Below are 12,564 nucleotides of genomic sequence, written 5' to 3'. Positions count from 1 at the left end.
TCAGAGATATTACCCACTTGGTAGTTCCAACTCTCCAGATCCTGGTGGCCTCCTCCTCCTCCTCCTCGCTAGCCCCACTTGACCAGCAAAGCATGTACGCCCAAACACACACACACGCACGCACGCACGCGCACGCGCGCGCACACACACACACAGACACACACACGCACACGCACACGCACGCACGCACGCGCACACACACACACTAGCGAGACCAGGAAAGGTAAAAGTGAGACAACTCACGGGTTGAGATGAAGATAGCTTAATAGGTAAAGCAAAAGCCGTGCACACAAGCAAAGCAAAATGAGGGATTCATTCACTGCCTCCCACCAGCAGGCGGGTATTTAGCCATTTAAAGGAAAGCAGGGCTTCATCACTCATCACGGTTACTTGGGAAGACAAATGCCATCACTCCAAACATCCCCGCTTCCTTCTTCTTCCCCCAGCCTCTATTGCTGAGCACAATGTCCTATGGTCTGGAATATCCCTTGGGTCGCTTGGCATCAGCTGTCCCAGCTGCGTCCCCTACCAACTTCTTGTGCACCCCCAGCCTACTGGCTGGCGGGGCAGCGTGAGAAGCAGAAAAGGCCTCGGCACTGTGCAAGCACTGCTCAGCAATAACAAAAACATCCCTGTTATCAACACGGTTCTCAGCACAAATGCAAAATACAGCACCATACAAACTCCTGTGAAGATACCTCTACCCCAACAGAAACCAGTACAATAAGCAGGACAGACCACGGCGATCAGGCACGGGGTTTGGCTGTGCCAGCCAGCACTGACCAGCCCCTCCCCACGGGCACCTGGCCCCTTCAATCCCCCTCCGGACCCCTCTTCCACAGGCTGCTTCTTCCACCTTTCACCTCCATCCCTCCCTTTCTCTGCCCCATTCTCCTCCCCAATTCATTGCCACCCTCAGCAATAACTTTTCCCCCAACGGTCTCAGCCTCTCTCCATTTTGTACCTAATTTCACAGCTTGGATACCATCGCCTAGCTCCTCCGGCATCACTGATGCCATGGCATCCAAGGCATCACTGATGGCCTGGCAAGACTTGACTGCCCACAAGGTCCCCAGTGCTCACCCCTCTGTGTAGTTTGGCCACTTCTCACGTCTGCAGCCGCCTGCGACACCCAGCTGGGACACACGGTGCTGCCCATGCTTCTGGCCCCTTCTCCCACTCTTCTCTGTCACATCCTGCATGTTCTCATGCCACCTCCCGTAGGTTCCCATGTCACGTACAGGTGGCTTCAGCCCAGGGCAGGGCCTCGCCGGGGGCCCACTCATCTCTCTGCAGCCTTCCCATCTGCTCTCCTTGATGACCTCATGACACCTGCCTGCTCCTGGCCTATCACATTGCTGTCATGAGGTGACCTCACAAGCAACAGCCCAACCGTGTTGGGCTTTGCCTACCTCTACTAGCCGTTCCCGCTGCCTGAGCTGTCAGCTGTGTCACTCTGGGGTTTGTGATGCCCTTGATGATGTCACAGTCTCTGCCTGCCTGCCGCAAGTCAGTCATGTTGCTGCAATAGAAATGGCATCATAACCCACCTCCCAGACATGTCATCTCCACCTTCCTCTGCATCTCCCCTCTCCCAAGCTCTCAGCACTGCTGGGCGGGTTTTCCAACGCTCCAGGCGACATCACTGCGCCTGCCTCAGCACCGGCCCAGTTGGGCTCTTTCCAAAGAAGGGACATCAAAATCCACCTCCCAGCTACGAGGCTTCTCCTTGCATTGTCCTCTTCTGCAACAGCAGTAACCTCCCAGCCAGCCTCCCACAACCCTTCCCCTTTCCCTGCCTCTCCTCTCCCTTCCCCAGTGCTCTCCTTTCTGCTGGGCAGGCAGCAACGTGCTCCCCCACGGGGACTGCAGAGCCCTGCTGGCACAGCTCGAAGGGTGGGAGGGCGGCCATGGACAGCGAGGGCTCCTCAGGAAGGCAGGTAGGCGGGCGAGGAGGTGGAGGTGAGCTCTGTGCAAAGGGGAGGCTGGCGTGCACAGAGCCTTGCCTTGGAGGAAGCCTCATGGCCCCAGGTCCTCGTGGACACAGCAACTTCAACCACTCCACAGTCTGCTGGGAGGGCAACAGCGCTGGGCACCAGCAAGCCAGGAGATTCCTGGAGGGTGTGGAAGACAACATTTTGACGCAGACACTAGATGAGCTCGCTAGGGCTGGTCTCACTTACTGACAGCTGGATCTGGATGGGGATGTGAAGGGTGAGGGCAGCCATGGCTGCAATGAGCACGAGACGGTGGAGAAGTAGGACAACTAGCAGAATGACAGTGCAGGAGTGCAGGAGAGCTGATTTCAGTTAGCTGAGGATCTGCTTGGAGGACAAAAGGGGCTGTGAGTCCCTCCCGGGTCTTCAGGGACAACGTCCTTAAAGCCCAGGAAGAAGGCAGTCGGATGCTCAGGGAGTCGAGCAGGGCCTGGCAAGAGGTCAGCGTGGATGAACAGGGACCCCCGCGACCTAAGAGGTGACACTGCAGAAGGAAGGTCAGGGAGGCTGAAGGGGGAAGAGGCTGCCCAGGAGGCAGATGGACCCCTGGCCTGTGGGTGCAGGGACGGAGCCAGCAAAGGCCAAGCTCAGCGGTGGCTGGAAATGGCCGTGCATGGGGAGGGCACCCAGGCGGCCTCCTCTGAATGTGTTGTGAGCACAAGGCAGGCAGCTGAGGGAACCGTGCTCCTAGTGCCCAGGGGGGCAGGGGACGGAGCAACAAAGCCACTAGAAATACAGTACTTCCTCACAACAAAGATTCTCCCTTGAGAGTGCTGCTAGGAAATGTATTTTGCTGAGTAACTGGACACACATACGCATTTGTCTATACGTTGACCTGTACGTAAATACGGGGTTTTCCATACGCTTACACAGAAAGACAGATAGCACATATTCGATGAGAAGAATCCACATTTGGCCATCCAGAAAGAGGCCATTTTGCTGAAGCTTTGTACCCTGCTTTCCTCCACCAGGCAAGAGAGGTCAGTACCTCCAAGCATGACTCGCTCCGTGCCAAGAGTTAGAGGTGGCACGGACAGTGCAGGGCAGGGAGGTTTTTGGGGCCCTGGGCTCTGTGCAAGACACAAAAATTATCTTTCTTAATGCTGTAGGCCTCAGGAGGTTGGAAATGTGGAGAATTTTTTTGAAAAAATGAAGCAACAGAGAAATAGAACGAAAGAAGGAAAGTGAAGGAAATGTCCTGTTGCAACTTTAAGCTTCAAACATTGTTGATGTTGTTATCCTCCATGCCTTGTTTTGTCCTGTTTTCATATAGTGATCTCTGGGGGGCTTTTGTGTACTGCCTTTTTTTGCAAAAGCAAGTCAAGTTAAAATTGGGGTGGGAGGCAGTCACAGGGACATGGGTGCATGATGCCGGTGCAGGTGCCCTGGGACCCTCTGCCCAGGCTCCAGCTGCAGCTTCCGAGGGGCTCTCGTCCCCAGCAGGTCCTCTGTGACAGCTGCCAGTCCCAGGCATGGGCTGCAGAGACACTGGCTCCTCTCCACGTAGCCCTGCATACCTACGCTCAGACCAGTGGAGCGCTGCCTGAAAACCTCAGGAATTTTTACACGCCTTTAACGTTGATGAGCACGACGTCATCAGCTGAAACAATTGAACACTTTCAATAAAACATCAGTGTTTTCCCCTGAGATCAAAATGAGGAGTTTTCAGGATGTCCATAAATAGCAAGAGGAGAACTATTGACCTTCCTCTATGTTTGCCTTGTCAGTCCTCTCTCTACTCAGCTGTGCATTTCATCTCCCTCATCTTTCAAATATTTCCACCTGTCCTAACTAAATGGACTACGTCTGAAGTCCCCTTGCCAGCAGCCTATCTGCACAGAAACGCTTGCAATTGCTCCCTAGATTTTTCCTTCCCCTTACTCTTTGATAATTCAGACACGTCTCAACTATCCCGGAGATGCTTTGAGCTTCAGGGAGTTAAAAGCTTGCCTGTCTTTCAGTGGTCTGTCTAATTCTGTCCTTAGCCAACTCTTGAATTGTCTTTATTTTACCATTTCCCTTCCGTCTCAAACATTTCTGGCATGATTACGCCTTGTGGAAGGTGAACCTCATTGGTGGCAGCTTGTACTTGGCATACAGTTGAGGGGGGTGTTTTATTTCAGTGGTGAATCTTAGCAGTCCTATTTTGCTTGTTCAAAAATAAGAGAAATCCCTCTTTGTGCACCCAGGTCTCTAGGGAAAGCAGGTGGGAGCTGGCACAAAGGAGCTGTACCATCCAGCTGCAGACTGCGGAGGAGAAGTCTGATGTAAGGAAAAGGGATGCAAGTGCCAGGTGGCCGATGAGAGCCATGATGGGCTTGGGGAGGTGAGGAGCAAGGTTGTCCGTACCGTGTCAGAGTGCAAGGGACAGCTTCTCCTACCAGTCCTGCCCTCTGGACAGGGGGCACTCCTGGCAAGGGAGTTCGTCCCTAGCCTCACTCTGCCTGCTGATCCACCAGAGCCACGTTTGGGCACACGCACGGGCCTCTCGTCTCTTCCCACCGAGCTGGCGTCAACATGTTGAGATTCTTTAACTGAATACGCATCCGCTGGCAGCTTCCTGCACTCATTGAACCAGTTTTGCAAACTGCTTACCCAGGGTGTGCTAGAAGAGTGGTTTTCATGGCTTCCTTTATTAATTAATAATAGCAAAAGGAAAAACGGTTCCTTTGACTAATGCCCTCGGTAATTTCATCACACCGACATTCTCGGGGGGTTTTGGGTGAGCGTGTAAAAAGCAAAATCCCCGGTCCTTCTTGGCAGCTATCTTCCAGGCGCGTAGGGACTCTCCAAGAGAGGCAGTTGCCTTTTAGTGTCGGGTGGCCGTGGGTCCAGGCAACTCCTCACCCACACCAGCATGTTGAAAATACAGACTCATGAAGGAAAAAGAGATTTGCCAGGCTTCTCGATAAGATCTGAACATCTTCCCACTTTGTGGGAGGTAGGCAGGTAACTCTCAGAAGGTGAAAGTCACCAATGAGCTCTGAAAGCTTTACCCCGTGGCTGAAGCGCGTTTTGTGTCCCCTATAAACACGGCCAAGTGCGCAGCTGGGTTTCAGAGGGAAAAGGGCATGTGAGGGCAATAGCAGCAATGGGCTGTTTTGACAGTTTGGGAGAGTCATCGTTTGCCTGGCTGTGCTTTGGGCACGGATCCAAACGTTCTCGGTCTGCAAATGAGCAGCCCTTCCACCCCAGCAGTGTAACCTGAGCTCCCTTGTTTTTCAAAGCCTGTGGTATGTTTCCGTGGCGGTCTCTCGGCCCCTTCCATCCCAGCCTATGGCTCTGGCCACGCTTTGGCTTTCCTCCAGGCAGTGGTGGCTGAAATCACGCCGCTTGCAGCCCCGCGAAAGGCTTTGTGTCCAGCCAGACCAAGTCCCTGGTCCTCCTGGCTGCGTGAGCACATGAGCGTGAGCTGTGGCGCAGAGAGGGGCCGGCTAAGAGGGGTGTTCTCTGGGCTGCAGGCTTGGTTTCTGCCACAGCCTGAGAGAAGAGGAACGGCGGCAGGCCTCTCTCCCTGGGAGCCGAGGGGCAGAGGACGCGTCAGGGACGCCCAGCAGCCGTGCCCAGGGCATGGGCACCAAGGGCAGGGCCAGTCCCCGGGGCCCCCTGGGCACAGGCACTGCCTCGGGGCCAGCAGCCCAGAGGCCTTCCTCCCTCCGAAGAATGCTGGGAGGAGGGGCGGCGGGTGGGGCTGCGCGTGGGGGGCCCGCTCACCCCCGTGGCACAATGCCACCACCCGGCAATGCAGCAGTCACAGTGCCCCGGGGCAGGATCAAAGGGAGGATCCTCCCGTGCCCTGTTGCCAGAGCTGGCCCGGGGGCAGCCTGAAGACATGCGAGAGGAAGTCCTTGAGGAGCCGGCAGAATGACTTGGAGGGGGCTGAGGGAGGAAGACCGGAGGCTGGACCAGGCTGCTGGAAGTTCTCCACTGCAAGGCCAGCTGCTGGCAGGGCCACCTTCACAGTGCATCTGCTGGACGGAAATCCTTTTCAGCTGGAGAGCAGTGGCCAGAGCAAGGGAATGCCTTCTTGAGGAGCACTGCAGAGCTCGCCATCCTCATCCCCTGCAGAGCCAGCGGCAGCAGCCGTAAGGAATGGGATGCAGAGATGTCGCCAGGGCTCCCAGTGCTGGGGAGCAGCCAGTGGTGTCCTGCCAGGCGTGAGAAGGATTCTTGCCCCCAAGGTGGATGGGGCTGGGGGCATTTGGGCACTCTGGGAAGGCCCAGAGATGGCTCCAGGTTGAGGGAGAAGAGGGGTTGCGCATCTCCTGGGAGGCATGAGCGGGCTGTGGGACGAGGAGGCAGGTCTTGCTCCCCGTGCTCAGGGAATAAGCCGATGGCCAGCTCGGGGTCGGGAAGGAATTTTCCCCCGGGGCAGACTGGCACTTCTCCCCGGGGGTTGTTTGCCTTCCTCTGCAGCATTGAGCACTGACCACTTGTCAGGGCAGGGCTCCCCTGGTCCCTTTTGCCTAGGTTACTGCCTGCTGCTCGTGCACCTCAAAGACGATGCCTCTCGTGACCTGCAGCTGTGGGGAGGAAGGCTTTTTTTCCCCCAGGGTGAGCTAGCAAGTGTGCCTGGGTTTTTTTTTTTTGCTTTCCTCTGCAGCACTGGGCAGGGCCCTGTTGCGTCAAGGAGGGTTGGAAGGTACCCGATTTATCGTTGTAAGTCCGGTCGCGTTCAGTGTACTGAACTCTCACGATTACGGATGCCCAAATAACGTAGGCACCTTTCATCTAGTCGCGTTGCATGAACTACCACGGCCACACTTCAAGCGCCTGGTCGCGTTCAATGAGAACTATCACGGCTAGACCGATGAATCAAAGCAATTTGTTAAAGCAACAGACACACAGGTTCCTTGGATTACCGGCGATAAATTCACTGACTGCAAGGCACATGCAAATACCAAAAGCATGAATAACACGGATGCCTCGCAAGATATAAAGCGACTCTAATGTAGAGAGGTTTCTAAGTTTCCCGGGGAGGCACTTGGTATAACCAAGTGTTCAAATCTTACCCAAAGGCGTCCCAATGGGAGGGAAGAGAGGCTCAGCCCGTCGACTGATGCCAGAAGTCAGAGTGGTACGCGATGGTATCTTCCCTAACATCCCCTCTCTCTTAGGCTAATTTACACTTTTTTTTACCTTTCAGGGGGAGCTTGAGTGACTCCAGTCATACATAGTTGCGTTATGATTGGTGTAAAACTTTCTCACTTCGCTTTAAAGGTATAGGCTAGGAAACATTCAAAGCGCAAGCTCAGTGAGGAGTGGTCGCACCTTAGAGGCGGGTAGGTTTTGGGATGGAGGTGTGTTTTGGTATTATAATGATATTATAATGAGCAAAGTTTACCAAAGGACGGCATTTTGTCAAAAACACGACAGGTTGTTGGCCCAGGGTCTCATATTATACCCTTTCCTATTGTCCTTCTTCATTCATCCATCGTTTGCCCGAGTTCTCGCAGTGTTCCATTATACTGCACTCTGTTCCTTTGGTAAGTACATCTACAGGAAATTGTTTGCCATGTTCTGGCACAGTCAGGAGTACACAGGGACTAAAAGCAGCAGCAATAAGGCGACAAATGCTTCGTCTGTTCATGTCCGTAGCTAGACCAAGTCTCCGGCCTTGACGGAGCGTACTGGGGAATCCAAGGGCACAGGAGCTGCCCCAGCTGGGCAGAATGCTTCACAGCAGTCCCATCTGGGGTGCCACACAGAGCCTGGCCGCAGCGTCTCCACACCACTCCACCCCCCGGGCAGTTCCTCCCAGAGCCAACACACCAAGTTCCCCTGGTGTTGCCGACGTCTAAGGTTGCAGGCCTAGGGAACGTCCGTGAAATGGATTCCTTGCATGCAGGCCGCACTGCACCCTGGAAGCTGTGCCTTTGCTAAAATTGTGAATCAAAGTTTAATCTCTAAATCACCAGCCTGGGAAGGGGCACATTTGTATTTCTGCAGCCGTTTATCCATGGTAATCCTGCCGACTACGCCAATTTTCCGTTGCGTCAAGGGGGGTTGGAAGGTACCCGATTTATCGTTATAAGTCTGGTCACGTTTGGTCGGGCTGGGGCGCAAAGCGGGGCTGGGATTGCCCAAGCTGCGGCGGGCGCCGCCCGCCCCCCCCCTCCGCCCACCGCCGCTCCCGCCCGGCCCTTTTGGTCCGCACCCAGCAGCGGGGGGCCGGATGGTTCCCGCGGCATGCGCGCACACGCGCGTGCGGCCGTGGCCGGCCGGCGTCGGCGCGCGGTTCCGCGGGGGAGGGTCCCCGGGCCGGTGCCCCGCCTCGGCCGGCGCCTAGCAGCCGCCTTAGAACTGGCGCGGACCAGGGGAATCTGACTGTTTCATTAAAACAAAGCATCGCGAAGGCCCGCGCCGGGTGTTGACGCGATGTGATTTCTGCCCCGTGCTCTGAATGTCAAAGTGAAGAAATTCAATGAAGCGTGGGTAAACGGCGGAGGTAACTATGACTCTCTTAATTGACCTCTGCCCCAGACTGGGTGTTATAGCTTCTCCCTCCCTATCGATTGGCCTCACCCTTCATTCGACAGTATTTATTGCGGTGATACAAATTTCTGGCTTCGATTTCGTATCGTCGCCCTAAACCCTTGCCCACGGGGAAAATAGTTGGGCCTAGCCTAACTGCCTTAGAGGGTGGCGCAGTTTTGGCTTGGTTACACCCTCACATTGATTTGACCAAATGGGCCGCCGATGCGGATTTCATACGTATCGGTGGCCACTCAAACATGTGTGTCGCGGTTTAGCCCCAGCCAGCAACTAAGCACCACGCAGCCGCTCGCTCACTCCCCCCACCCCGATGGGATGGGGGAGAGAATCGGAGGAGTAAGAGTGAGAAACACTCCTGGGTTGAGATAAGAACAGTTTAATAACTGAAATAAAATAAAGTGAAATAATAATAATAGCAATGTAATAATAATAATAATAGTAATAATAATATACAAAGCAAGTGATGCACAATGCAATTGCTCACCACCCGCCGACCGATACCCAGACAGTTTCCCGAGCAGCGATCGCTCATCCCCAGCCAACGCCCCCCCCCCCCCCCCAAGTTTATATACTGAGCATGACATCACATGGTATGGAATAGCCCTTTGGTCAGTTTGGATCAACTCTTCTGGCTGTGCCCCCTCCCAGTTTCTTGTGTACCTGGCAGAGCATGGGAAGCTGAAAAGTCCTTGACTAGTATAAGCAGTACTTAGCAACAACTAAAAACATCAGTGTGTCATCAACATTCTTCTCCTACTAAATCCAAAACACAGCACTGTGCCTGCTACTAGGAAGAAAATTAACTCTATCCCAGCTGAAACCAGGACAATGTGCTATGGACTGGCAAATGGGTAAGATCTCGAAAATCGCCAGAGATGATGCTATACCTGTGGAAGAGAGAATTGATTGGGTTGGCTTGGAGTTTATTAACTCCAAGATTGAGAGTTGGGAGCAATGTTATCCTTCCACAGTGACTGACAAATTGGCTGGGCTCCCTGAGGTGTATGAGATACCTATCTCCTCGAGTCTCGTGGGCAGTGTCATCAGTCCGCATCTTCCTGAAGAGGAGCGGGTGCTCTCACTGAGAGGGGCCTCGGCCCCTCCTTTGCCGTCACCATCGACACCTATCGTGAGATCTACTACTGACTTACCCGCCGAGGGCACACCGGTGGTGAAGGTCCTGGACAATAATCCAGCATGTCCATGTTGCAGAAATCGGATAGGAAAAATGTCGGGACTAACTGACCGTCTCAAGAGAGCACATGGTAAAAGAAAGATTTTGTTTCAGTGTGCCCGATGTGGAATTACGAATGTAAAACATCATAGTGTTGCCTGCCATTTTCCAAAGTGCAAAGGAGCAATACAACCTGCTCCTGAGAAGGGATTTACCTGTGGGGAATGCGGTAGATCGTTTCAATCCAAAATCGGCCTGGGACAGCATAAACGCTTGGCCCATCCAGTTATCGGGAATATTGAGGGGATCATCGCCTCCCGCCCAAAGGAAAGTACTGCAAGAGGGGCACACGGACAATGCTGGACCTGGGAGGAGTTGGAATTGTTACGTAAGTTGGATAAGCAGTATGAGGGAAGTAGGCACATCAACAAGCTGATTGCCGAATATATTCCATCTAAAACGACAAAGCAGGTAAGTGACAAAAGGAGAGGACTACTCTCCCAATGAAAGCCCGATGAAAAAGAAGGTGAAAGATCAAGAATGGAGGAAACATCTTGGAGAAGAAGGGGAACATCCGAGTGACGTTGGTACACATGGAGAAGGGGGACTAAGGTCCCATTATCGAAGGGCAATTTCAGATTGGATAGCATCGGATAAACTGCCCATTCTTCAGGACATGTTTGAAAAAGTGCTCGAGGGCTCGGTAGATCCATCAATTCTAACTGATGAGGCGATTAAGAGATGTTATGCATGCCTGTTTACGAAGTCCACCGGGTTGAAAGAGGACCAAGGTGGGAAGCACCGAGCAGCCCGTAATGCTACTCCTTTGGAACCACCTAAAGAGTGGATGAAGAAGAGGGCCAAGAAGCGGGGGCAATTCCTACGCTTCCAGCGGCTGTTCCGTCTGGATAGAAGGAAACTTGACGGTATTATCCTGGATGATGTGGAATCCCTGCGGTGCGGTATCCCACTTGATGAAGTGCACGCGGCGTTCAAGTCGAGACGGGAATCGCCGGGAACATTCAAGGGTCTGGGTGCATTCAAGACCTTCGGTCCGGCGGACAGCTCGGCGTTTGAAGCCATGATCACGGCAAAGGAAATCTCGAAAAACATCAGAGAGATGAGTAAGAACGCGGCACCAGGACCCGATGGGTTTAGTTTGAGGGATCGTATTAAAATTGATCCCCACTATACCAAAATAATGGAACTCCTCAATCTATGGCTGGTCACTGGGAAGATACCGGACGTGGCGAAGGAATGTCGGACTGTATTAATATCTAAGTCACCCTTACCTAAGCGCCAAGGCGACATCAATAATTGGCGACCAATTACCATCGGCTCAGCCATTATGAGGCTGTTCTCAAGAATTTTAACGGCAAGGTTGACGAAGGCATGCCCAACCAACCCAAGACAACGGGGATTTATAAAGTCATCGGGCTGTTCGGAAAATCTAAAGCTCCTACAACTCTTAATTCGCTACGCCAAGAAGGAACATCGACCTCTGGGTGTGGTCTTTATTGCCTTGGCGAAGGCCTTCGACACTGTGAGCCACTCACACATCGTATCGGCTCTTAAGCAAAAGGGCGTTGACGATCATATTATCGCCCTAATTAGTAATCTGTATCACAATATTACCACTCGTATTGACTTGAAAAACGAGCAGTCGGATCCTATTGGGATCCATACTGGTGTAAAGCAAGGTGATCCAATGTCCCCGTTAGAATCACAGAATCATAGAATCGTTTAGGTTGGAAAAGACCTTTAAGATCATCCAGTCCAACCATTAACCTACACTACCAAGTCTACTCTAAGCCAATCAAGGGTAGACTAGACTAAACCATGTCCCAAAGTGCCACATCTGCCCGTTTTTTGAACACTTCCAGGGATGGTGACTCCACCACCTCTCTGGGCAGCCTGTTCCAATGCTTGACCACCCTCTCCGTAAAGAAATTTTTCCTAATTTCCAACCTAAACCTCCCCTGGCGCAGCTTAAGCCCATTTCCTCTCGTCCTATCGCTAACTACTTGGGAGAAGAGACCCACACCCACCTCACTACAACCTCCTTTCAGGTAGCTGTAGAGAGCGATAAGGTCTCCCCTCAGCCTCCTCTCCTCTAGGCTAAACAACCCCAGCTCCCTCAGCCGCTCCTCGTAAGGCCTGTGCTCCAGACCCTTCCGCAGCTTCGTTGCCCTTCTCTGGACACGCTCCAGCACCTCAACGCCCTCCTTGTACTGAGGGGCCCAGAACTGGACAGTCTTCCAGGTGCGGCCTCACCAGCGCCGAGTACAGGGGGACAATCACCTCCCTGCTCCTGCTGGCCACACTATTCCTGATACAAGCCAGGCTGCTGTTGGCCTTCTTGGCCACCTGGACACACTGCTGGCTCATGTTCAGCCGGCTGTCTACCAACACCCCCAGGTCCTTTTCGGCCAGGCAGCTTCCCAGCCACTCTTCCCCAAGCCTGTAGCGCTGCATGGGGTTGTTGTGCCCGAAGTGCAGGACCCGACACTTGGCCTTGTTAAACCTCATACAGTTCGCCTCAGCCCATCGGTCCAGCCTGTCCAGGTCCCTCTGCAGGGCCATCCTACCCTCCAACAGACTGACACGCCCACCCAGTTTGGTGTCGTCTGCAAACTTACTGAGGGTGCACTCAATCCCCTCATCCAGATCATCGATAAAGATATTAAACAAGGCTGGCCCCAAAACAGAGCCCTGGGGAACACCACTCGTGACCGGCTGCCAACTGGACTTAACTCCATTCACCACTACTCTCTGGGCTCGGCCACCCAACCGGTTTTTTACCCAGCGAAGACTACGCCCATCCAAGCCACGAGCTGCCAGCTTCCCAAGGAGAATATTGTGGGGGACGGTGTCAAAAGCTTTGCTAAAGTCCACGTA

Source organism: Pelecanus crispus, unplaced genomic scaffold (assembly GCF_030463565.1).
Source record: "Pelecanus crispus isolate bPelCri1 unplaced genomic scaffold, bPelCri1.pri SCAFFOLD_76, whole genome shotgun sequence".
Classification (NCBI taxonomy): Eukaryota; Metazoa; Chordata; class Aves; order Pelecaniformes; family Pelecanidae; genus Pelecanus; species Pelecanus crispus.
The sequence above is the reverse complement of the archived record's forward strand: the minus strand, read 5'-3'. Positions refer to the sequence as shown.